The sequence below is a fragment of the Prionailurus bengalensis genome, chromosome B4 (assembly GCF_016509475.1).
Source record: "Prionailurus bengalensis isolate Pbe53 chromosome B4, Fcat_Pben_1.1_paternal_pri, whole genome shotgun sequence".
Taxonomy (NCBI): domain Eukaryota; kingdom Metazoa; phylum Chordata; class Mammalia; order Carnivora; family Felidae; genus Prionailurus; species Prionailurus bengalensis.
The window spans coordinates 71,329,183-71,353,409 of record NC_057358.1 but is presented as its reverse complement, the minus strand read 5'-3'; the positions used below and the strand labels follow the sequence as shown (position 1 = coordinate 71,353,409).

General features: G+C 37.0%; 1 protein-coding gene and 1 pseudogene across 2 annotated transcripts in view; one reads left to right on the top strand and one right to left on the bottom strand.

Moving 5' to 3' along the window:
* The window catches only part of TMEM117 (transmembrane protein 117), a 489,337-nt gene that overhangs the window by 139,233 nt on the left and 325,877 nt on the right, over nucleotides 1-24,227 (bottom strand). The window lies entirely within an intron of this gene.
* Nucleotides 3,989-5,952, top strand: LOC122473213 (annotated as a pseudogene).

The window sequence follows — 24,227 nt, the reverse complement described above, 5'->3', positions numbered from 1 at the left end:
CCTAGAAATTGCCTTTGTAAAAATCCATGGTATCAGATTGTTTTTGTATTATTTAACTCTTTATTATTTTTTCTTTTTTATTATATTATAATTGACATATTATATTAATATCAGGTGTAAAACATAATGATTTGATACTTTTATACATCATGAAATGAGCATCATAAGTCTAGTTACCATCTGTCACCATACAAAGCTATTACAACATTATTGATAACATTCCTTACGCTGTACATCACATCCCCATGATTTATTTATTTTATGACTAGAAGTTTGTATGTCTTTTTAAAAATATTTTTTAAGGTTTATTTATTTTTGAGAGAGAGAGAAAGAGAGAGAGACAAAGCATAGGCAGGGGAAGGGCAGAGAGAGAGGGAGACACAGAATCTGAAGCAGGCTGCAGGCTCCAAGCTGTCACAACAGAGCCTGATGCAGGGCTGGAACTCATGACCCATGAGATCATAACCCGAGCCGAAGCTGGACACCTAACTAACTGAGCCACCCAGGTGCCCCTAGAAGCTTGTACTTCTTAATCCCTTATCTAATCTACGCATCACCCCCCACCTCCCTCCCCTCTGGCAACCACCAGATTGTTCTCTATATCTATGAGTCTGTTTCTATTTTGTTTGTTCATTTGCTTTTGTTTTTAGATTCTACATATAAGTGAAATGATAAGACACTTGTCTTTCTCTATTTCATTTAGCATAATGCCCTCAAGATGCATCCATGTTGTTGCAAAAAAGATTTCATTCTTTTTCATGGCTGAGTAATATTCCATCACACACACACACACACACACACACACACACACACACACACCCCACATCTTCTTTAGCCATTCATCTATCAATGGACACTTAGGTTGCTTCCATATCTTGGCTATTGTAAATAATGCTCTAATGAAAATAGGGGTGTATGTATCTTTTCAAATTAGTGTTTTTGTTTTCTTTGAATAAATTGCCAGAAGTGGAATTGCTAGATCATTTCTATTTTTAATTTTTTGAGGAACCCCCATACTATTTTCCATAATAGCTGCACCAATTTACATGACCACCAACAGTGCACAAGGGTTTCCTTTTCTCCCAATAACACTTGTTATTTCTCATCTTTTTGATAATAGCCACTCTGACAGGTGTGAGGTGGCATCTCATTGTGGTTCTAATTTGCATTTCCCTGATAATTTAGTGATGTTGACTATCTTTTCATGTGCCTGACGGCCATCTGTATGCCTTCTTTGGGAAGATGTCTATTTAGGTCCTATGCCCATTTCTTAATCGATTTTTTTTTATTGAGTTGTAGCAGTTCTTTATATATGTTATCAACCCCTTATTGGATATATATTTGAAAGAATCTTCTCCATTTAGTAGGTTGCCTTTTCATTTTGTTCCTGTTTTTTTTCCCACTGTGCAAAAGCTTTTTAGTTTGATATAGTCCCATTTGTTTACTTTTGCTTTTGCTACCCTTGCCTGAGGAGACATATAAATATATATATATATATATATATATATATATATACACACACACACACACACACACACACACACACACATATATATATATTACTAAGAATAATGTCAAAGGTAACTTTATTATTAAAAAAACATTAATTGGGGATTGAGACTAGTTGCACTGATTTCTGTTATTTTTATATTATACAAGTATGTTCATTTGCTAGAGTTGCTGTAACAAAGTACCACAGACTGAGTGGCTTAAGAAACAAAAATTTAATCTCTCTTAAATCTGGAGGAGAAGTCCAATATCAAAGTGTTGACAGAGTTGAGTTTTTTCTTCTGAGGCCTCTCTCCTTTGTCTTCTCCCTGGGTCTTCACATGGTTTTCCCTGTGTAGCTATGTCTTAATTTATTCTTCTGATTAGGACATTGGTCCTATTGGATTATGCCCCACACTAATGACCTCAGTTTAATTTAATTACCTCATTAATGACCCTATCTTCAAATATAGTTAAATGTTGAGGTACTGGGGGTTAGGAATTGAACATATGAAGTTCAGAAGAAAATATTCAGTTAGTAACAACATGTATATGATATTCATATTATATTTATACATTTATCATATATTATAAATAACATACATTATATAATATATATTGCTCTATCTATATATGTATGTATATATGTGTGTATGTATATATATAAAAATGCTTCTTGCAGGGGGCCACATTGTTTTGTTTTGTTTTCTGTTTCTTTCATTAAACACTTAGAGTGTTAGGTAAATGTAGAATCTTTAAACAGTATGATGAGGTAAAGCAGACATATGTATGGGGGTTTAAAACTTTTTATGACATTAGTTAGGTAAATCTGTCTTTCCTCCTGTATATAATAGGAATAATAACATCTAGGTCATTGGATTTTATAAAAGTTAGGTGTGATAATGTATTTAAAACAGCAATTATAGTAGAGAGTATCAGATATATTAGTACCCTTCTCCCTTCCCCCAGTCAAGTCTACGAACTTTAACCAATTGCGGGTAAAACTTTACCATAGAACATTCCTATAATGTTGATAATCAAGGGTAGCTTAACTGGAGTCTTCTACAGCTACGACAGATTTACAACAAGCAATGATGCTCAGTATCCAATTCATTAACCTCAGAGACCTGTGGTTAGCACTATAATATTCTGCATAGAAAAATTATACTGTGGTAAAGTCAGCAATGAAGATATGTATATACTATAATTGCTTTAATGGAAACAAATAATGAAGTGTGTATATAATATAGGTGTAAAATTAGAATCTACTTGAAGATGATAGGATAGGATAGGATAGGATAGGATAGGATAGATCATCTTAGCATCTTATGCCAAAAGGGAAAAAATCAGCTCATTTATTCACAAGGGAAAAAAAAAAAACCACACTCAATTGCCTTTGATAGTTTCAACCTTGGCAACATTCTGTTCTTTTAATTCCAGCAACTCTATCACTGTGCTATTTTTGCAATGCAACTAGGGTAATTTAAATGTACGCCAAGTACATTTTAATGTAATTTCATGGCAGTTTTTTGGCCTGTCATTTATTTCCTCTTTGTGATACTCAAATTTCATTTCATTAAGTACTAAGTTACTTCATGGTATATTACAAGAAAATTCCAGCCAGCTATATTTTTGAAGTGTAAGGGGAAACCTAAAAGTGGTCTGTTCTTTCTCAATATGGATTAAACATACAAAGTATTTTCTTTGACATATAGTCTTTGTTCCCTTCCCTACCCCAAATTTACTGCTCCATGAAAAGACACATGAAAACACTATACTCAAAAAAAAGACAGCATGCAGTGATTCTACCTCACCAAAGCTCAAGTATGAATAAATCACACACATCATGGAGCACTGAGCTCAGCATTCCCATCCTTGTAAACATAGGAGAGACTATATGCTCGGTAGTATAGGTGGCTGGTCTACCTCAAGTTTCCAGAAGACAGTTCTAGGGAAATATGATAAGCGGAGGGCTGAGAAATACAGAAATGAAGCGGGCCTGGGGAGAACAAAGCTATAGTGATTTTTTGAAATTCTCTATTTACCATACAATGACAGCTCCACTCATTGATTTATCATAGCAAATTGCATTGCCTCTGGCATGGTTTGGTTACTAAAAGAATATTCAGAGGCCGAACACCTGGGTGGCTCAGTCAGTTAAGTGTCTGACTCTTGATTTCGGCTTGGGTCATTATCTCATGGTTCTTGTATTTGAGCCCTGCACTGGCCTCTATGCTGACAGCACGGAGTCTGCTTGTGATTCTCTCTCTGTCCATTTTTCTCTGCCCCCCCCCCAAAATAAATAAGTAAACTTAAAAAAAATAAGTAAATAAAAGAATATTCAGAGGCAAGACTAGTCTCACAGACAAAAGAATTGGGGGATCACAATTATTTGGTAGAGTTTCATAGGAAAAAATTAAAAAAAAATTTTGTTCACGCTCCCAATAACTTCTCATGCTAAATCCTACTTCCCATGCTTTCAGATACTTGAAATTTTGCCAACGATAGTTTCCTTTTAGATTAAGACTTTGTTAAACAATATAGAGTTAGCTCTAGCTGCCATCTTGCATCCTTGCGAGTGTGTACCTAATCTCAGCGGGGTCCACCCGAGACCCCCTGAATATCAACCCTAGTCCTCCACACAGTCCCATTTCCACTCCAACAAGATGAAAGAAACTATCATGAACCAGGAGGAACTCGCCAAACTGCGAGCACAAGTGCACATTGGCGGGAAAGGAACTGCTCACCGAAAGAAGAAGGTGGTTCACACAACGGCAGCAGCAGATGATAAACAACATCCGTAAAAAATTAGACATAAACAATATCTCTGGTATTGAAGAAGTGAGTATGTTCACAAACCAAGGAACAGTGATCCACTTCCACAACCTTGAAGTTCAGGCATCCCTGGCAGCGAACACATTCGCCATCACAGGCCATGCTGAGACAGAGCAGCTGGCAGAAATGCTACGCAGTATCTTAAACCAAACTTGAGGCAGACAGTCTGACTGGTTTAAGAAGACTGGCTGAAGTTCTGCCCACACAATCTGTGGATGGAAAAGCACAACTCACTACCAGGGAAGAGGAGGATGGCGGAGTTTCAGATCTTGTGGGTAACTGATGAAGCAATGAAGCAAACTGAATGCAGCCAACTTTTGAAGAAGATAAAACTTAAAGAAGTTACTGGGAGCTGCTATTTTATATTATGACTACTTTTTAAAATTTTGTTCATGGATCTGATAAAATCTAGTTCTCTAATAATTTTAAGCCCCAGCCCCATGGACCCTGAAGTTCTTTGCAGCTGTTGCTTGTACACAATTCATTCTTTGCAGCTAATTAAGCTGAAGAAGCCTGGGAATAAAGTTTGGAATCAGGTTAATAAAGTTCTTTGCCTATTAAAAAAAAACCACACATAACAATAGTAGTTGAAGAAATCATTACTCATTCCTGGCTCCCCTTTGTACTGGACTTGGTACAGATGAAGGGGGGTGGAAAAGGGATGTCAATGACTATGTAGATTTGAGGTAGATGGAACATAAGGGACTAATTTAAATTATGTGTACTTTGTGGATTCTCGAGCAGATGGACAATGACTGAAACTGATAACATCTAAGATTGACATAGAGATGTATACATAAAAGATGGTTTTACATAGATCAATAATGAAAGTATCATGAAATAAGGATTACAATCCATTCAATATATGTTTGTATGTGTATGCATTTGTGAGTATGCGTGTGTGTGCACTTACATGCTTTTGAGCATGCACATGTGTGTGTACACATACATGGGTACTGTACATGTGTGTGTGTAAGAAAGTCAAGGTAGAAGCAGGTAAACATGGAATAATAATGAAGTTAAAGTCTTTTCCTTGAGTAAGAAGAGAAACTATAAAGGTTAGGTATGGGGGAAGGAACATTTACCAAAATAAAGATGAGTAAGCACTGAGACTTATAAATAGTACAAAGTCAGTAAGATTTGGGAGGGCTGTACTGACCACTAGAAAGATAGCATCACATCTCAGGAAGTCCTCATCTTATGAAAGGGCCCAGCCCACTGGCAGGATGAGACAGACAATCATACTTTTCAGAAGCTTCTCTTGGCATATTTTGTACTTCTGCTTATTATTGACCTAAATTTATGTTTTTGCATTGGTTTGCTACAGGACCTCACAAGTCAGTCTGCACAGCCTATAGTTTATTGCGCTATAGTTAATTAAGGTGAAATTCCAGTGTAGATGGTAGGAGGCAGGACCCTAAAACTCATAGAAAACTCATGGTTTATGAAGGTAGTGCTTTGGATTACAAAATGAGGGACATTTTCTTAGCAGCAATGGAAGTGCTAATTTGGGGGGAAAATCGAATACTTTTAATAGCCTTTAGTTTGAAACCATATAGAAAAAAACAAATAGGGGAGCACCCAAGTGGTTCATTCAGTTAAGCATCTGACGCTTGATTTCAGCTCAGGTCATAAACTCATGGTTCCTGGGATCCAGCCCCCTGTGCTTGGGATTTTCTCTCTCTCCCTAACTCCCTCTCTCTATGCCCTTCCCCACCCATGTGCATTCTCTCTCTCTCTCTCTCAATAAATAAACATTTAAAAAATACATAGTTAAATTAAAAAAAAATAAAACTAAGTAAACAATAAATAGGGGTGGCTCAGTTGGTTGAGCATCCAACTCTTGATTTATGTTCAGGTCATGATCCCAGGGTCATGGGATTGAGTCCCACATTGGGCTCTGCACTATGCATGGAGCCTCTTAAGATTCTCTATCTCCCTCTGCCCCTCCCCTACTCGTGCTCATACACTATCTCTCAAATAAAAGCATTAAATAAATTAATAAATAAGTAAATAAGTAAATAAATGAATAAATAAATTTATTTTAACTTTGGCAGTAAGAAAGGCTTCATCCAACATGCATAGAAACTGAAGGATCTAGTTCCAAATGATGATCAAGGTAGAATCCACCATTAGTAGAAAAGATCTGGGGTGGAGGTTAAGGGAACTTTGACATAATGTAAAGGCCCAAGTCATCTACAGAAATACTGCTATTATAATGCTGGAAAAAGGGGATCTTAGTAGAAAGAAATTCATATGGATTGGCCTAGGGACTGAGGACTAAAAGAAAGTTAAAGATTTTGATATTCTTGGTTTATGACTTTTTACCAAAGTGCACCCTTCACAGTTTCATCTTCCTGGGTCTTCAACCACCATAATATGTAATTTACAGAACATAGTATTCTGAAAGGATTTCTATTCCCAGAAATCCTAGTATGTGGCATTATAGTACTATTTGCATGCCCGGATCAGGGCAGAGATTAAATGGGGGTTAAATTTTGGAAATATTAAGCCAATATATCTTAATCCTTGTTAATTCCTGGTTTCTAATATCTCAGGGCTCCTCTGTCAAGAGGGCTGGCTGACTTGAACACAGGAATGGAGACAATACAGAATGGATACAATAAAAGAAATAACTGCCCAAGGAAATGGGAGAAATCTGCCCCTCCAGCCATAGAGTATTAGAAGTAAAAGAGGGATAGAAGAAGGATGAAGAGATCAGACAGCAAAACATCTTATCCCCTACATCATCAGGGTCCACTTTAAAGGGACAGTGGTGATGTGTAGAAATTACCAGATAAATATGAAGGCATTCAAACACATCAGGGCTTCTGAGGCTGTAGCCCATGGGAGGCGGCAGGTCTTTTTACAAAAGAATGATATCACAGCTTTAGGGCATTTGGAGAGGATTGTGGCTAGATTCAAGAGATTAAACCAGCTTCAGATACCTCTCTGAGAGGACAGCAGAGATCTGAAATCAACACAAAGGAACTGTTGAGGTTCGAGGGGGTGGGGGTGGGAGAGGTGAATGAAATTCATGGCCAGGATAGCGCTTAAAAGGTTAGACAGGATCAATTGCACCTCAGCCATCACTGTCTACAGATAACACTGAACCAACAACTCCAAGTGTCTAAAACAAATGTTTTAAATTTTACAGATGCGTAGGTTCTTAATCTACATGCTATCAATGTGACTCATCACTGATGACATTAAACTTGAATAACTGGCCCTGGCCAGGTGATGTTTGCCAGATTTCTCCATTATAAGGTTACTTTTTTTTTTTTTAACCTCCTTTCCATACTATTGTATTACTTCCTATTCTTTGGAAGCAAGTCACAAAATTTAGCCCATACTCAAGGAGTGAGGAGTTAAGCTTCGCTATCTTGAAGGGAAGAGTATCTATATAAATTATTTATAATTCTCCCATATGGGAGATTTCTCTCTTCTCTATTTATTCAGTCATTTATTATATTAGTGTGGACTCATGGATATTTATTTGATACTATGAATTACAATCTAGTACTATTTCATTTATTTTGTTGGTCAAAGTTGCCCAAGATTTGGGCACCTACTACCAGACTGTCATTCTGTCTAAGCCATCTCCGCACACAAAACTAGGAAATATGTATATGCGTTTTCACCTATAAATGCAATATTTAATCTTATTTCTGTAAGTATCCATTTATCTCTACAAGGCCAACCGCGAGCTTATGTTGAGGTTTCTGACTCTAATCCAGTACCACACTGTTTATTGTAGCCAGCTCCAACCCCCCGGTTAATCAGTAACCTCCCTTTTCTACAGTGAGAAATTTGGCTTCCACAACCTGCCATTCATTTATTCATTGATCAACCCCAGCATGTACGTAAAACAGACTCAGAACTGTTAACCCATATCCTCATGAGAAGTAACTTTACCAACTAGAATACAGTTGTTTATGTCTTGTTCCTTTTGTCTTTAGTCTTTTAATTCCCAGTCAAAACACTTTTTACCAAAGTTACTTAGATCAGCATATTTTTTCTCCATATCTCATGTCATTAAATATCCTGCCAAAACACAGCTCCTAATGTCTGGACAGTGCTCCATAAAATCAGTATGCTCAAACTCACATTTCCTTAGGATGTTAATTTGAGTTGCTTTAATCATTATTCTGAGCAATTCATGCCTTGTCCAAACACATAGATAACCTTACACAAGAAAACAGTCTATGCAGAATTACAGAATTTCAGAATGCAAAAAAATTTAGGTATCACCTAGTCATTCTTACAATCAATGTTGGAATATTCTCTCTCTGGCAGATATTTTGTGCAGGAATGTTTAACTTGCTATTTTCTCAGGAGTAGAGTCCTTGACCAGCTGTAATATTTAATATCTTTTCACTTCTAGTGTTCCCAGGTAAAATTCTGGGGTTTTGTGGTAGTTCTTAGTGCCAGAATTTAGGATATCGACTTAAATCTTTATTTTCAACCTTGAAAATTATGTTTTGAAGAAATCAGGACCTTGAAACGTCTGAAGATAAAATAAGAAAAACAGCAATTGGCTTTTCATATGAGAACTTAAGTGAAGGTTCTCTTAATACATCATGCTTTATTGGCATATTAAACTATATATTATACATCTTTTTCTTGCCTAATTCCAGTAATTGAGAGAAAATGATATACAATTACATCAATTTAAACTACACAGAATGTTCTGATTATTACTATTGGCTTACAAGAGCTGTTATCTCAACATATCCAATCATTGGCAAATTCTTTTAGTTTGAATTATATCGATTTTTTTAAAAAGAATATAGGGAGGCAATGCAATACAGTAAAAAGAATATTAAACCAGGAGCCAATAGCCCTGAGTACTCATTGTCACAGAGACATTAATTAATTCTGTGGCCTCTGGTAGGTCACTGGACTTTTGTTTCAATTTCTTTGTCAATAATAGGAGGATATTAGAACATAGGTAGATATACTCAAAGGATTGTTGGACTCTACATATATGAAAAATAAAACTAATCATTGTTAAATGTAGTAAATGTCTTAAAATCTTGGAATGAGTGAGGCCACTCTGTGCAGTATCATGCAGGCTCTGAAGTCAGCCTGTCCACCATCGAATTCCAACTTTGTTGTTCACCAGCTATGCAACCTCTTTCAGTCACAGGCTTTCATCTTTAAAATACAGATAATAATGATTACCATGGTGGTGTGGATTAACTAAAACAATGACGGTGAAGGGCCCAATATGAGGCACACAAGAAGTATTCAATAAATTGTAGTCATTTTGGAATAGAATTGTAAGGCTATTTCAATAGCGAGACAATGATGGAGAAGATAACATGGCTGAGAATCAAACAGAAATGACTCGAAGCTACTGCTAACTCTTACATGTAGGTTTGGGCTCCCGTATTGTTCGTTTGTAATACTTGGAGAGCAGGCTTGATCACCACAGTGTGTCAGTAACTCAGACCTATCCTGGAAAGGTAATTGTAGCATTGTACCAGACTTATTCAGAAAAGATTCCATTACAACCAGAAATGAGGTGGCCTGAACCACAAAGAATCAGGCAGAGCAGCAAACAGAAAAAGGTAAAAAGTCCCTGAAATTGTTCAGATGCCTGATGTGAGAAGACAGTAGAGGATTACAGACCTGTATATAGAATATCAGTCTGTGTGCATGATATCTATACATTCTTAAAATACTTTTTTGTTCTGTTTTTAATGGTTAGTGCTGATTTTCTAAAAAAAGTTTTTTACTGTATTAATTATGATAAAGAGAAACAAAGAATATGTTTCCAATTATGCCTGGCCCAGGTTGTGGTGATGGTAGCAGTAATGACAGTAAGACACCCCAACAGGAGGGTGAACCGTGAAAGGACAAAATGGAGGTTACTTGTACAGACAAACCCTCCCCATTAGGATGTCCTCATTCCAGAGCAACTTTCCATAAGTAAATAAATAAATAAGAAGATTCTAGTTTGTTTACCAAGAAAGATTTTACTCATTTATTCTGGCATCAGCAATTGAACAAATATTTATTAAATACCTAGTACACCCTGGGAATACTGAGCAAAACAAAACAGTCTCTTCACTCAACTCACGGTAGAAAACATGGCAAGAAAACCATGAAAATGCAGATTTTCATGGCACAGCTGGGAATAAAAGCCTAACATGTAAATATGTGTCCCTCATTGGAGGTTAGAGGACTAAATATCTTTGACTCAGTTCTAGGTGAATCCCATTATGCCAACACTATTGCTTGTTTAGTTCTAAGTTTGGAACCTAGTTATGATCAATAGGCTTTTGACAGTTCGCAGAAAGCAGTCTTACCTTTGTAGGTAAGTCACTGTGTATAATCTACCTGCTCAGAACCTCAGTGCTTCTAAGAACTGTGGGAAGTTCCTGCTCTGAAACCCAGCCCTGTGAGACAAGGTTCTTAAGGGAAGAAAAAGGTTTTCTTATTGCCAGGTACCCATTTGGGTCTGGGATACAAACTGCTTGTTACTTCTTGCTGGACCTTCTGTCATGTGATGTTTCTGCTTCTCTCTGCCTCTTCTTGACCTCAGCTTTCTCCAAGGGCCTAATTAAATACACCTTCCTCCATGATTACTTTCATGACTACCATAATCCCTTTTGGTAATATTCCATTTCCAAATGGAACTCATGGTCAATTCTAGCCCAGTGGAGTCTATTTTTGGAGCTTACGGAACACTTGTTTAAAGTATTGCTGATTCTAAACTACATAAAACAAATAGAAGGACAGGGTTAAAGAATATTGGCATAAAGCAACATTTACTTTTCAAAAGTTCACTGATTCAAAATGAAAATGTGTTAAGCTAAGAATATCTTCAATTCCTAAATGCCTGGATATATATAAAATATTCATACTATATTATGTGTTGTCTAAGGCTCATCAAATCTTGAAAGAGTTTTAATAATTTTTCATCATTGAATGAAAATAGTTTATTTCAGCATCTGCAAAAGACTACACATCTAAAAAATAGCTTCATGAAATATAAGTGTTCTGTTCTAGATTAAAGAAGCTTGACAACTAAATATATGCATGTTTCTGTCCTGAAGTACTGAATCAGATGAAAATAAAAAAGTCTTTTTATTTTTTATTATTTATCTTTTTTATTATTTGTCCTATAAAGAACATTTTTGAGACAATTGACAAGTTTTGAATAAGGTCCATAAATTCAAGTATTATAGCAATATTAATCTCCTGATTATGACAATTAGACTGTGGTAATGTCAGAAAATATCCTTGTTTTAGAAGATATCACAAAGTATTTATACTTTCCTAAAAGAAGAGTTTTAGGAAATACAATGAAATATTTATTCTTCCCCAAAAGAAGGGCATTGTCTCACATGACTGCAGTCCAATTACCAACATCAGGAAAATAATAACTATATAGTGAATGAGAGAGAAAGAATGATAAAGCAAATGTCTTTAAAAATCTGTCAGTGGGGGAACATAAAAGAAAAGTATACAGGAATTCTTTGTACTATTCTTACAACTTTTTTGTAAGTTGGAAACAGTTCAAAATAAAAGATTTGTAACCCAAACCAGTGAAATATTGAAAGTATTATTTTTGCTGGATGTGCTGTCTTAGGCTGTTTGGGCTGCTATAATAAAATACCACAGACTGGGTGGCTTATAAATAAAGGAAATTTATTCGTCACAGTTGTAGAGTCTGAGAAATCCAAGATCAAGGCACCTGCAGATTCACTATCTGGTAAGAGGCCTACCTTCTGGTTCATTGTTAGCCATCTTCGTTCACTGTGTCCTACATGGTGGAAGGAGTGAGCGACCTCCCTGGGACTTCTTTTATTTTTTTATTTTTTTAAATGATTATTTATTTTTGAGAGAGAGAGAGAGAGAGAGAGAGAGAGAGCATGAGTGGGAGAGGGGCAGAGAGAGAGGGAGACAGAGGATCTGAAGTGGGCTCTGTGCTGACAGCAGAGAGCCTGACACAGGGTGGAAACTCCAGAACCTTGAGATCATGAGCTGAGTAACCAACTGAGCCATCCAGGCGCCCCTCTGGGGCTTCTTTTATAAGAGCATTAATCCCATTTATGAGGGCTCTACTCTCATGACCTAATCACCTCTCAAAGGCACCCCCTCCAAATAGCATCACAATGGGCATTAGGTTTTAACATATGAATTCTGGAGAGACACACATTCAGTTGCTAGTACATATTTTACATAACACATCTCTACTACTTATAAATTCCTATTTTACCTCTTGAGGCCTGTGTTCCATATTTTGATGTGTGCTTTGGAAAGACAAGAGTCATTCTGACTCTAAAACTGTCTGTATACTGGTATTAATTGAAAATTTTGTTAAAAAGATATATAATTTTTAAAATAATGCAATGTCTAATACATATACAAAAAGTTCCACCTCATTGTCTGACTTAAGGGCATCATGAGAAGGTCAAGATATTACTTTTCAACTATGTCTTTCATAACTGCTCACCTTAAATAAAAGATGATCTGCCAAAGTCAACAATGCATGATTAACTTCCAAAAACAGTGCTGGTTTTTGCAACAGAAATCTGACAAAAGCTGTAATTCAGAAGAAATGATGGCAATAAACTACCATGGAATAGGAGTAGAGAGGACACTGTAATTGGCAAATCAAGTGGAGAGTGAGTGTGGACAACCCTTTCAAAAAATGTGACCTGATGAGGAAGAGAACTAGAAAGGGATAGTTATTGATACTTGCTTCCTTTGTAGAAATTACTATTTGGAATTATTTAAATTTGCTTATTTCTTTATTTATGTCTTACCATCAGTCTAGTTGGTAAGAAAGTAAGTCTTACAGGAGGGCAACAACTATGTATGTTTTCTGTCCACTGTTGCCTTCCCAATAGAGTGCCTAACATGGTCAACAAATATAAATGGGGAAAGTTTGTATTTTTTTTTCTGACAATAGCAAAGCTTTGTCCAGCTTATGCATGGAGATACACTGGTCCTTGTGGGCCACTCATATGCCCAGCTATCATAATCAGATTTCATTTAACCTTTAGATTAATAACAAAATATGTAGAACAAACTCAGAGTGCCTCATTGGATCTTTGACACCTGTCTATACATTCTACCTCTAGCTCATCAAAAAGCTTCCTAGGTGCTACTGTTGATAATGCTGCTATAAACAAGAGGGTGCATGTATCCCTTCCAATTAGTATGTTTGTATTCTTTGGTACTATGAGGTATTGGGTAAATACCTCATAGTACAATTTCTGGGTCATAGGGTAGTGCTATTTTTAACTTTCTGAGGAAACTCCATACTGTTTTCTGGAGTGGCTGCACCAGTTTGCATTCCCACCAATAGTGTCAGAGGGTTCCCCTTTATCCTCATCCTCGCTAACATTTGTGGTTTCCTGTGTTGTTAATTTTAGCCACTCTCACTGCTGTGGGGTGATATCTCATTGTAGTTTTGATTTCTACTTCCCTGATGATGAGTGATGCTGAGCATCTTTTCACATGTCTGTTGGCCATCTGTATTTCTTCTTTGAAAAAATGTATACTCATGTCTTCTGCCCATTATTAAACAGGGCAATTTGCTTTCTAGGTGCTGAGTTTTATAAGTTCTTTATATATTTTGGGTGCAACAATGAACATCAAAGCATTTCAACCTTCAATACAGTTAGTGCATCCATCCCTTCTTGTAAAGAGAGAAAGCACGAGGGAGCTCTGGCCAATGGGGGGAAATGTAGGAACAGAATATTCTGAAAATAAGAGCTGGCATTACAGAACCAGCCATGCTGGCAGAATTTACAGTGGATTAGGGTACCAACAGCAGTAGCAGTCTGGTCCCTGAAAGAAACCACCCATTGATGAGAACTGTCACAAGTCTCAACTTGTCTTGGATAAACCCTCCCCTGCAGTCTTCACCTCCCTTAATTTTGATCAATGGCTCACAAAGTAAACAATGATTCATTTCTACTTGATGATGGTGAAAAAGTTGCCCTGCAGAGAACATCGGAGTATTAGTTACCAGCAATTCTGGTTTGAAAACCAATCAGTTGTGAGTTTCCAGCAGTGACTAATGTACCACAAAATTAAGTTTGTGGGTCATCAATCTCTGAACCAGATGTGAATCACAGTGAATCATGGGTACTAAACAACCAGCTGTACCTTGGTGACACTGAGATTTGTTACTCCTCATTCGTTCTACAAAAAGCTGACAGACAATATGATTGGAATGATTTATGTAAAGAATAACCACTATTCTGATATAACTGTCACCTGAACAGAAAATCTTAATTCTCAGAGGCAAGTTTTGATCAAAGCACACAAAAGCAAACACTCTTTTTAAGGAGGACTTCTGTGCACCAAAACACATTATTGTAGTAGCATTTCATTCTGAGTCCTCTGCATTGTGGCCACTTGGTAAACATTTGCAGGATGAAGAGAAATACTTCAAAGTATTCCACCAATGGTTCCTACAAGTTGTGGGGAAACAGTAAGAAAGAAAATGTCTGGGCTTTCTAACAGGTCAAGTTGTAGGATGTCTGAAGTTCTGTTACTATGAAAGCCTTGCAACTTTAGTCTACTAGAGACGATGGAGGGGGGCATGTGTCATGAGAAACAGTGAAGATAGGCAAAGATTGTCACACTCCTGAAATAGGTCAAGTCACTATACTTGGTTAAATGCTGCCTTCTTTCTTCTAGAATTTATGATTTCCAGTTTAATTTTGTGCATTTATACCATTATATGCAAACTCAAGGGAGTTTTTTGAAATCATGACCTATACTTTAGAAACTTAATAAGTATGACTTAGGCCTTATGGCTCAGGGGAGTACTCCATTCAACCAGCAGATTTAAAACTAAAGAGGAATAACTGTTCTACCATTTCTTGTTATACAGAAAATCTAATGCGGTATTTCTAAGCCTTTATTGAAGGGCATTTTTCTTTCAAAAATTCATAAATCCAAGGATTACTCTTGGGCTCAATGTTGCTATTTCAAGTTTTAGCAATTGGAATAAAGGCCTATGATAGAGGCACTATTAAGCAATTTAAGACCAGCTTATTTAATTCTTTTTCCTTAAACCTCACTTACCTTTAAGAAATAAGGAAAAGATCCGAAGATAAAAATGTTCAGGGTCAGTAGGGGCTGGAATTATGTCATTGTGGTTATACATCTCATAGTATTTTAATGGAATTTCTAGTTGTAGGTAAAGTATGTAATTTGGAACCAAAATGACTTTTTATTTTCTTTTTTTAAATGACTTTTTAAAGTACTGAAATCAAATACTTTTAAACATTTTTCAGAAAGAATAACTCAGAAACATTACACCTTTTCTTGTAAAGCATCAACTGAATATGAAATGTATATGTGAAAATGTTAAGTGAAAATGTTTATGTTTAATTACTATTTAATCATTTTAATGAAGTCTAGAGAATTTTTCAGAAATATTATAGAGTATGTTAGATTTGAAGGTCCTCACCAAAGTAATTAATTTCACAAAAATGTGCTTCATGCTTATTGTGTGTCAGGCACTGTGCTAAGTCCTTGGAAAACAGTAAGAGGTCATTCTTGCTCTCAAGTACTGTGATATAGGCAGAGATATGTAGAGAATTTAATCACCATTTCCACTTTAGTACATTTCTTTTAAAATTTTAAAGGTATTTTAAAACCTTATGAACTATTTACACTGTACCTTCCTACTAAAGAATGAGAATTACACACATAGTAAATTTTTACCACAGAATTTAATTTAAGAGGCTTTATTTAGTTCAATATCTGTTCAGCAAATACTTTGAAATGAGCTCTCTTTTAGAAATGAATATGCTCTGAACAAATCAATAAATAGCAAACTGGTAAATATTTCATTTTTTCATTGAGAATATTCATTTCTAAATATATAGACATCCCTTCAGTCTTCTTTCTCACCTCCTGACTATACTCCCTGGTTCTACTTCCTCCTCTCCTAATCACAGCTTGACCCAGTACAGGTCTGGCTGCTAGTGCAATATTCCAGAAAAGCATTCCTGCTGAGGTCACCAGCAAAACACCAGAGACACTTTGCATTTTGACCTTGCTTGTTAGACATCCAGCATTTGACTGCTGATGTTTCTCTATCTCTTGATACTCTCTCTTCTCCTGGCCCCTTTTCATATTTTTCATTCTGTCCTCTCTTTCTCCGACTTCTTTATAGATGCTTCTTCTGCCTGTTGCCAGATAAAAGAGCTCTACAGGTTTTATCACAGATCTTTTATTCTCACTCAACATCCACTCACATTCCTTCAAAAACCATATTCATGTAGATAACATCTACATGAGAATAAAAATATAAACTGAAATACAAACTTTAGTAATATTTCTGTCTTGGACTTCATTCCCTCATTCTGCAGCTTCAGATGTATATAAAGAATTATTTATTAAGTATCTCTCTCTCTCTCTCTCTCTCTCTCTCTCTCTCTCTCTCTCCCCTTCTCTAATTGAAGTATAGTTGACATTCAATGTTACGTTAGTTTCAGGTATACAACGTAGAGATTCGGCAAGTGCATAGCATTATTTTATGCTCACCACAAGTGTAGCTACCATCTGTTATCATACAATGCTGTTGCAATACCATTCACTATATTCTATAAGAGACAGTAAAACCTTGGGCTGCAAGTAACTTGTTCTGTGAGTGTTCTGCAAGACAAGCAAAGATTTCTAATAAATTTTAACTTGATAAACGAGTGATGTCTTGCAATACGAGTAGTACATGATGCTGAACGTCACATGGTCACAACTGAGACAATGGTTCTTCTCTCTCCTTGTCTCTCTCTCTCTCTCTCTCTCTCTCTCTCTCTTTCTCCCCCCTCCCTCTCCCTCTCTGCAGGATTGTGGGTTATCATCTCCCATGCCTGGATGCTGGGTCTCAGGCCACAGCGTTTGGTAGATCAGTGATTTTTTAGAATGTTGGAAAGTACCTACAACTGTCACTAGGGTAGTTTTTGTCACTTCAAAGCACCTGTGGACAGTCCTTGGCTTTGCCATACAAGAGTAAGCTTAGGTAAGCTTTGCTTCATTCTAGGTCAGGCTGCCTGCAGATCTAGTCCCTTTCCTCTGCTGCTTTATTGCCAGTTACATTAGATACAGTATATGACAAGAGTTTATTAATATTGTACTGTTGTCAACATCTGTGCGAGCGTATACAATGGCCCCAATGTAGAAAAAGGTCTAAAAGAAAGGCGGTAAGAAGATGATTACTGTGGAAGTTAAGAAGGAAATCATTGAGAAGTATGAATGAGGTATGCAAGTGGCTGAAACTGCAAGGTTTTATAAGAAGTCTATGTCTGCATCTCGTCTGCAGAGGAGGAGGAGAAAAAGGCAGAGGAATCCCTCACTTCGAGTAAGATTAGGAAGATGTGTAAAATGTGGGAAACAGTGCAAAATTTTGTAGAAAAGCACCACCCAAATAAGCCTATAGCAGTGCCAGTGATGAATATGTTTAATGACAATGAAATGTCACATTTCTGAGAAATCCTCAAAAGGAGGCAAAGCTAGTGTCATTGGATAGGTTCCTTGTAAAAGTTGCACAAAAAGAAAGTTTATGGGGTGCCTGGGTGGCTCAGTCGGTTAAACATCTGACTCTTGGTTTCAGCTCAGGTCATGATCTTGCAGTGTCATGAGTTCAAGCCCCACGTCGTCGGGCTCTGTGCTAACAGTACGAAGCATACTTGGGATTTTCTCTCTCCCTTTCTCTCTGCCCCTCCCCATTCACAATAAACTTAATAAAGAAATTTTTTTTTCAACATTTATTTATTTTTGGGACAGAGAGAGACAGAGCATGAACGGGGGAGGGGCAGAGAGAGAGGGAGACACAGAATGGGAAACAGGCTCCAGGCTCCGAGCCATCAGCCCAGAGCCTGACGCGGGGCTCGAACTCACGGACCGCGAGATCGTGACCTGGCTGAAGTCGGACGCTTAACCGACTGCGCCACCCAGGCGCCCCAATAAAGAAATTTTTTAAAAAAGGTTCTATTGAGCCAAGAGATAGCAATGATTCTGTTAGTGATGGTAAAAGTCATCCTATCCGATAACCCTCCTCTCTGTCTCCCTCACACCAGTCATGAAGATTTTCAAAGGTAAGTGCAGGTTACCATTTATTTTGCTTTATATTGTGTATATTCTTTATTATTTTGTATTATATTACAGTATTGTAATCATTTTCTATGAAAATTTTTGGATTGTGGAATGAATCTTCTGAGTTTCCATTATTTCTTATGGGGAAATTCACTTTGATATACAAATGCTTTGGATTACAAGCATGATTCTGGAACAAATTATGCTCACAAACCAAGGTTTTACTGTATCTCATCCTGCAGATCTGGGCTTATTACACACCTCCCACCCCCTCACCCCCCCAACCCCCCCGCCACAAGACCTACTCCTCTACCACAATGCCCTATCTCAGTCAATAATACCACCATCTGTTCAATTGCTTAAGCCTAAACATTCAGTGCTACCCTTGAACTTTCCTTTTGCCTCACTCCCGTAACCAATCGCCATGTTTCCTCTCACCTGGCTCCTGCTTATCCTGAGATGACACTGAGGTTCTAGTTCATTTACAAAACAATCCCTGGAGCTCTCTTAGCACCACGTCATGGCACCCACACCCAAGGCTGGCTTTGCCTGACCCCTCAACACCCTGTATTTCTCATCAGACAGAAAATTATGTTGCCAGGAGTCATTTTCTCTTTCAAAGTTATATTCTCAGTGCCACAGAGACCACCTGATGCCAAGTAACAGCAATCATAATACCATTTAAAACAAAATAATAACTAATACACAATAGTAAGTAGCAAAGCCAGGACTGAAAGCCACGCAGCAGGCTCCAGACTATGTGCTTTTAACCACTATTTTACATTGCATTCAGCACTTAATAAGTATTTACTTAAATAGTTAATAAAAACATACATTCTAAATTCAGCAAAATTAAGTCTGGGAGGGCATGTGATTGTGTTAACATGCAGGTATAAATGTATGCCTGGGAGTTACGTCTATCATGCATAAATGCAGAATTCACTTTTTAAAAGAAAATCTCCAAATAATATGACAATAATGTGACAAGACAGTAATGCAACATCAATCACCTTTTTATCCAGAAGTAGAAAACTTACATCTAGCAAGAGAGCCAGTTGAAGTATATCCTTGGAGCTCTCTGTTTAGAAACAGCCACACTTAAATGGAGCCTGTCAACTTTGTGCAGTGTTTAAAATTAAGGTGACTGATTCAATAGGTACAGTTACCTGATTTGAGCTTGAAATGTTATTATGCTTTTCCTCAGTTCCAGAGGCAGCTTTTAATTAAAGATAGGCAACTGCTTAACAAGACACGTTGAGATGGAAGGAAAGCTGAAGGCCGGAAGACAAAATTCATCCAGAAAAAAGATACAGGTTAATTTATTATTTGAAAAGTGAGGCAAAGGGTTTTGCATACTATAGCTGTTCCAGAACTTTTCATGAATTTTTGTCTAATGTAAAAATTTTCCTTATAATTATGACAGAATTATACAGAACATATTAAATTATAATTAGTATCCTCCCCATTATAAAGCAAATAAAATGTAATACTTTCCGGGGCGCCTGGGTGGCGCAGTCGGTTAAGCGTCCGACTTCAGCCAGGTCACGATCTCGCGGTCCGTGAGTTCGAGCCCCGCGTCGGGCTCTGGGCTGATGGCTCGGAGCCTGGAGCCTGTTTCCGATTCTGTGTCTCCCTCTCTCTCTGCCCCTCCCCCGTTCATGCTCTGTCTCTCTCTGTCCCAGAAATAAATAAAAACGTTGAAAAAAAAATGTAATACTTTCCTAGTTAAACATGTAGAGTCATAGAATCGGTAGGTTTGATGAAAATTTAGAAGTGATTCCCTTTTTGTCTCCCTGAATGTGAAAATCCTTCTACTGCATCCCTGATAGATTATCTAGCCTTTGCTGGAATACTTCCACTGACAGGAAGCCCAGCCTTTCATCAGGCAAGCTCACTCAGCATTGAGAGGTTCACATTATTAGGGACATGAATCTAAATCTGCTTCCATGTGACTTACATTCCTTAGCCTATATGTTAGTCTGCTTGGCCTACTATAACAGAATACCACAGACTGGCTGGCCTATAAACCACAGAAATGTATTTCTCACAATTTCAAAGGCTGGAAAGTTTAAGATCAAGGCACCAGAATTTGGTGAAGGTTCTCTTCCTGGTTCATAGCCGATGTCTTCTCACTGTTCTTCACATGGGGGAGAGGACTAGGGATCTCTCTGGAACCTTTTTTCAATTTAATTAATCTTTAGAGAGAAAGAGAGCACATGAGTGTGTGTGTGTGTGTGTGTGTGTGTGTGTGTGTGTGCGCGCGCGCGCGCATGAAGGTGGGAGGGGCAAAGGGAGAGAGAGAGAGGGAGACAGAATCTTAAGCAGGCTCCATGCTCAGCATAGAGCCCAATGGGGAGGCTTAATCCCATGACCCTGGGATTGTGACCTGAGCAGAAACCAAGAGTCGGACGCTCAACCAACTGAGCCACCCAGGTGCCCCTCTGAAGTCTTTTTTATAAAGGCACTAATCCCATTCATGAGGAATCTACCCTCATGACCCAAGCACCTTCTGAAGGCCTCACTTTCTAATAACATCCTATAGGACATTAAGATTTCAAAATGTGAATTTTGGAGGGACACTAACATTCAGACTATAGTAGTCCATATTCTTCCCTCTGGAGCAAAGCAAACAGAATTACTCACTCTTCAATATTTTAATCTTACAGTAGAAAATAGCATTATAGAGCTGAAAAGGATCACACAGAATAACAAAGCCCATCCCTTTTGAAGAAAAAAGAAAGAAAACTCAAAAGTAGTCATAGAGGGCGTACATCTAATTGCATGTTAGGGAGCTATTACCAAACTCCTCAGACTGACATTTCCACTGATTCTTAGGTCTTTTTATTACTTTATTCTATTTTATTGTTATCAGTTTACTCACCTAGACCATGTATATTAAGATAATAATTTCTTGATTAGCTTTTGTCTGGTGAAAGTTAAACAATTTTGCTAGACTTTACTGATGACCACGGTATTCAAAAAAGGAAAAAATAGCAGTTTGTTTCTCAGTTAAGAATTAAGATAATCATGATCAAGAGATGTCTACCCAAACCATTAGAGCACTAGGTAAAGTAGTTTTTCAAATATAAAGATACTAATCACCCAAAAAATAAAAAAAATAAAATGGAATGGAAGTGAACAGTTGTACACCCGTGCACAGAGCAACACAGTGCTAACACATTACTAACATTACTAACACATTATAACACTTGTAGAATTTTCCAAGTTCTCCTGGAGCATCTAAGTAATCACAGACCACAGTTTTTACCAAATTCTTTGCCACTATAACACCTGTATTACCATTTTTCCAGCCTCACACATCAGTCTTTTTTTTTTCTTTTTTGCCATTTGCTGTCCAGCCTTTAACACAAAAATTTCAGCCTCCTGTTGTAGCAACACTTAACTTCTTGGATCAATTTCTATATTCAGCAGGATGCAGTTTCAAACAATCCCCACATCTCAGGGCCTTAACATCTGCAAAGGATTATTTCTCACTCACACTATATGATCACTGTGTTGTTAAGAATGCTTGGTTTACACTGGTCATTCAGGGAAGGTGAATGACGAGGGCTCCAGCTAGATGTAAACTTACAGTTGCTACGAGAAATGAGCTCCCTTCAGTGCTTCTCATTGACAATTAAATGCTTCTACCTAGATGTGACACGTGCCACTTTCACTCACATTTTAATTCGCCAAAGCAAGTCATGTGGTCAGAGGGGGCAGAAAAGTGCAAAACCCTCCTGTGTCTGGAAGGCAAAGTACTGGAGTAATTGTGAAGCCCTAATGAACACCAGATTTTCCAAAGCCTCCTTCTGCCCATTCCTCTACTCATCGCAGAAGACTGTCTCCCTTATATTTTTAAATAAAGCTAAGCTTTTGGAAAATATTATCCCAAGATGCTTCCCATCAAAAGCATAAAAATTGTGTCACTAGAGAACAAATAAAATGGGGAAATAGGAGCTAACATAAATATCATATTACTTGATTTTAATATTTTTTAAATTTATTTTTATTAAAGCACAGCCCGTGCACAATGTTACATTAGTTTCAGGTGTATATTACTTGGATTTTTTTTTATGTCTGGTTATGCATATGTTTGCTTCAGATACAAGTGAGTGGAAACGATTTTTCATAACCCTTCTGTAAAATAGAACAGTGTATGGAATTGACCTAGGATTTAAATTCTTAGATCTTGTTCTTTTTAATTATCAAAAGGGCTGAGAAAGGGATTTTGGAAGGGAAGTTCTATAAATATTCTTCCCTTTCCCATTTAGTATTTTCAAATACAATCACTTTAGTCTCACCCCCGGCATAAAAGCCCGTGTGCTATAGCAGCTCTGTCTTTGCACAATTACAGAAAGAGACAGGAACCATTTTCCTCAACGTAGAGACATCTATCACTAGGAATCAAGGAAGAACTCAGCCCCACAGTTACAAAGGAAACAGTATCTGACAGACATCTGTGAATTAAAGCAGCTACATGTAGGTAAAAGGTAGGTTTACCAGAACAAAATGGCATGTCGTACTGCTAAAAATGCTGCACATAATCACACTGCAACTTAGGAAAACTTTCTTTGCAAAATTTCTTCTCCAGTACAGGCTGTCCACACTAATCACCGTTCCCTTAACTGAGGCAAAACCAAAAGAAAACACCTCTTTTTGAGTGGGTAACACACAGTGTGTAAATACCATCTTTTGTTACATTTGAAACCTTGCCAATGATTTTTGTATGTTATCTCCTAGAGCTAAAAAGACAAATTCCCTTTATACTTGCTAAATCCCTTTTATCCAAAAAGTATGAACAAAACAGAAGATTTCATTACTTCCCACATAATTTCCATATTCAACTTTTTGCATCAGATTTTCCCTTTTTAAAACCATGAAAACTGTTGACAAGATAATCTAACTGTATGGAAATGGATAAAATAGGAAAAATATTTTTAGAGTGGCTTTTAAATTTTCCTCCAGTTATTTTATGTTCTCCATGATGTGAAATACCACTTTTGAGATACAACAAAAAAAATCATGTCTCAAATATATTATCTAATAATCAATAATTTTACAAAAATAATGACTATAAGAGTGTGAATTTATTGAACTGAATTGCTCTCCATTCAAGAATACTATCTGTCAGTGACTAATTAAATTATTTTTATAACATTTAAAATATGCTTTAGGTTATCCATTGTAGCTATGTTATCACATTTGTCAAAAATAAACCCATTTGTATAAGAGCAATTGGTAATATATAGACCGGAGTAATAATGTTCGAGGAAAACATACTAAGATGCTTAAGGAATAATCCAGCATGGATTCCTCGCCTCTGAAACAGCAATTGCAATTAAGAGTAGCTAATGACAATCAGAGGGGTCTTGAGATTACTGTATGAATGGCTCACTTTTGCAAATAGTATGTATGTGACCTGAGTAACTGGCCATATTGAACAATAGCCAGCAGCCTGCCTTTGAAGATGCATTAGATAATAGAAAATTTATGTAACCATAGTAAATTAATATTGTTTTAAGATAGATAGCCCATAAAATCTTTTAATATTAGTGTCTATCTTCTTTTAAATTATGATTCTTAAAACCTCTATAGAGAATTCTATAGGATAGAATGACTCCCCAGAATATCACATTCTTATAGAGGACCATTACCTAAAAAAGGATTAAGGGTAATCATTTGGAAATTTGCACAGTGATGTATCATCTGTTCTCCTAGAGGCAGTCTAGTGTAATGATTAATAACTAGGTCTCTGCAGTCAGAGACCTATGCTTATAATAATAATGCCTACCTTATAGGGTTGTCAGGATTAAATGAGTAAATAC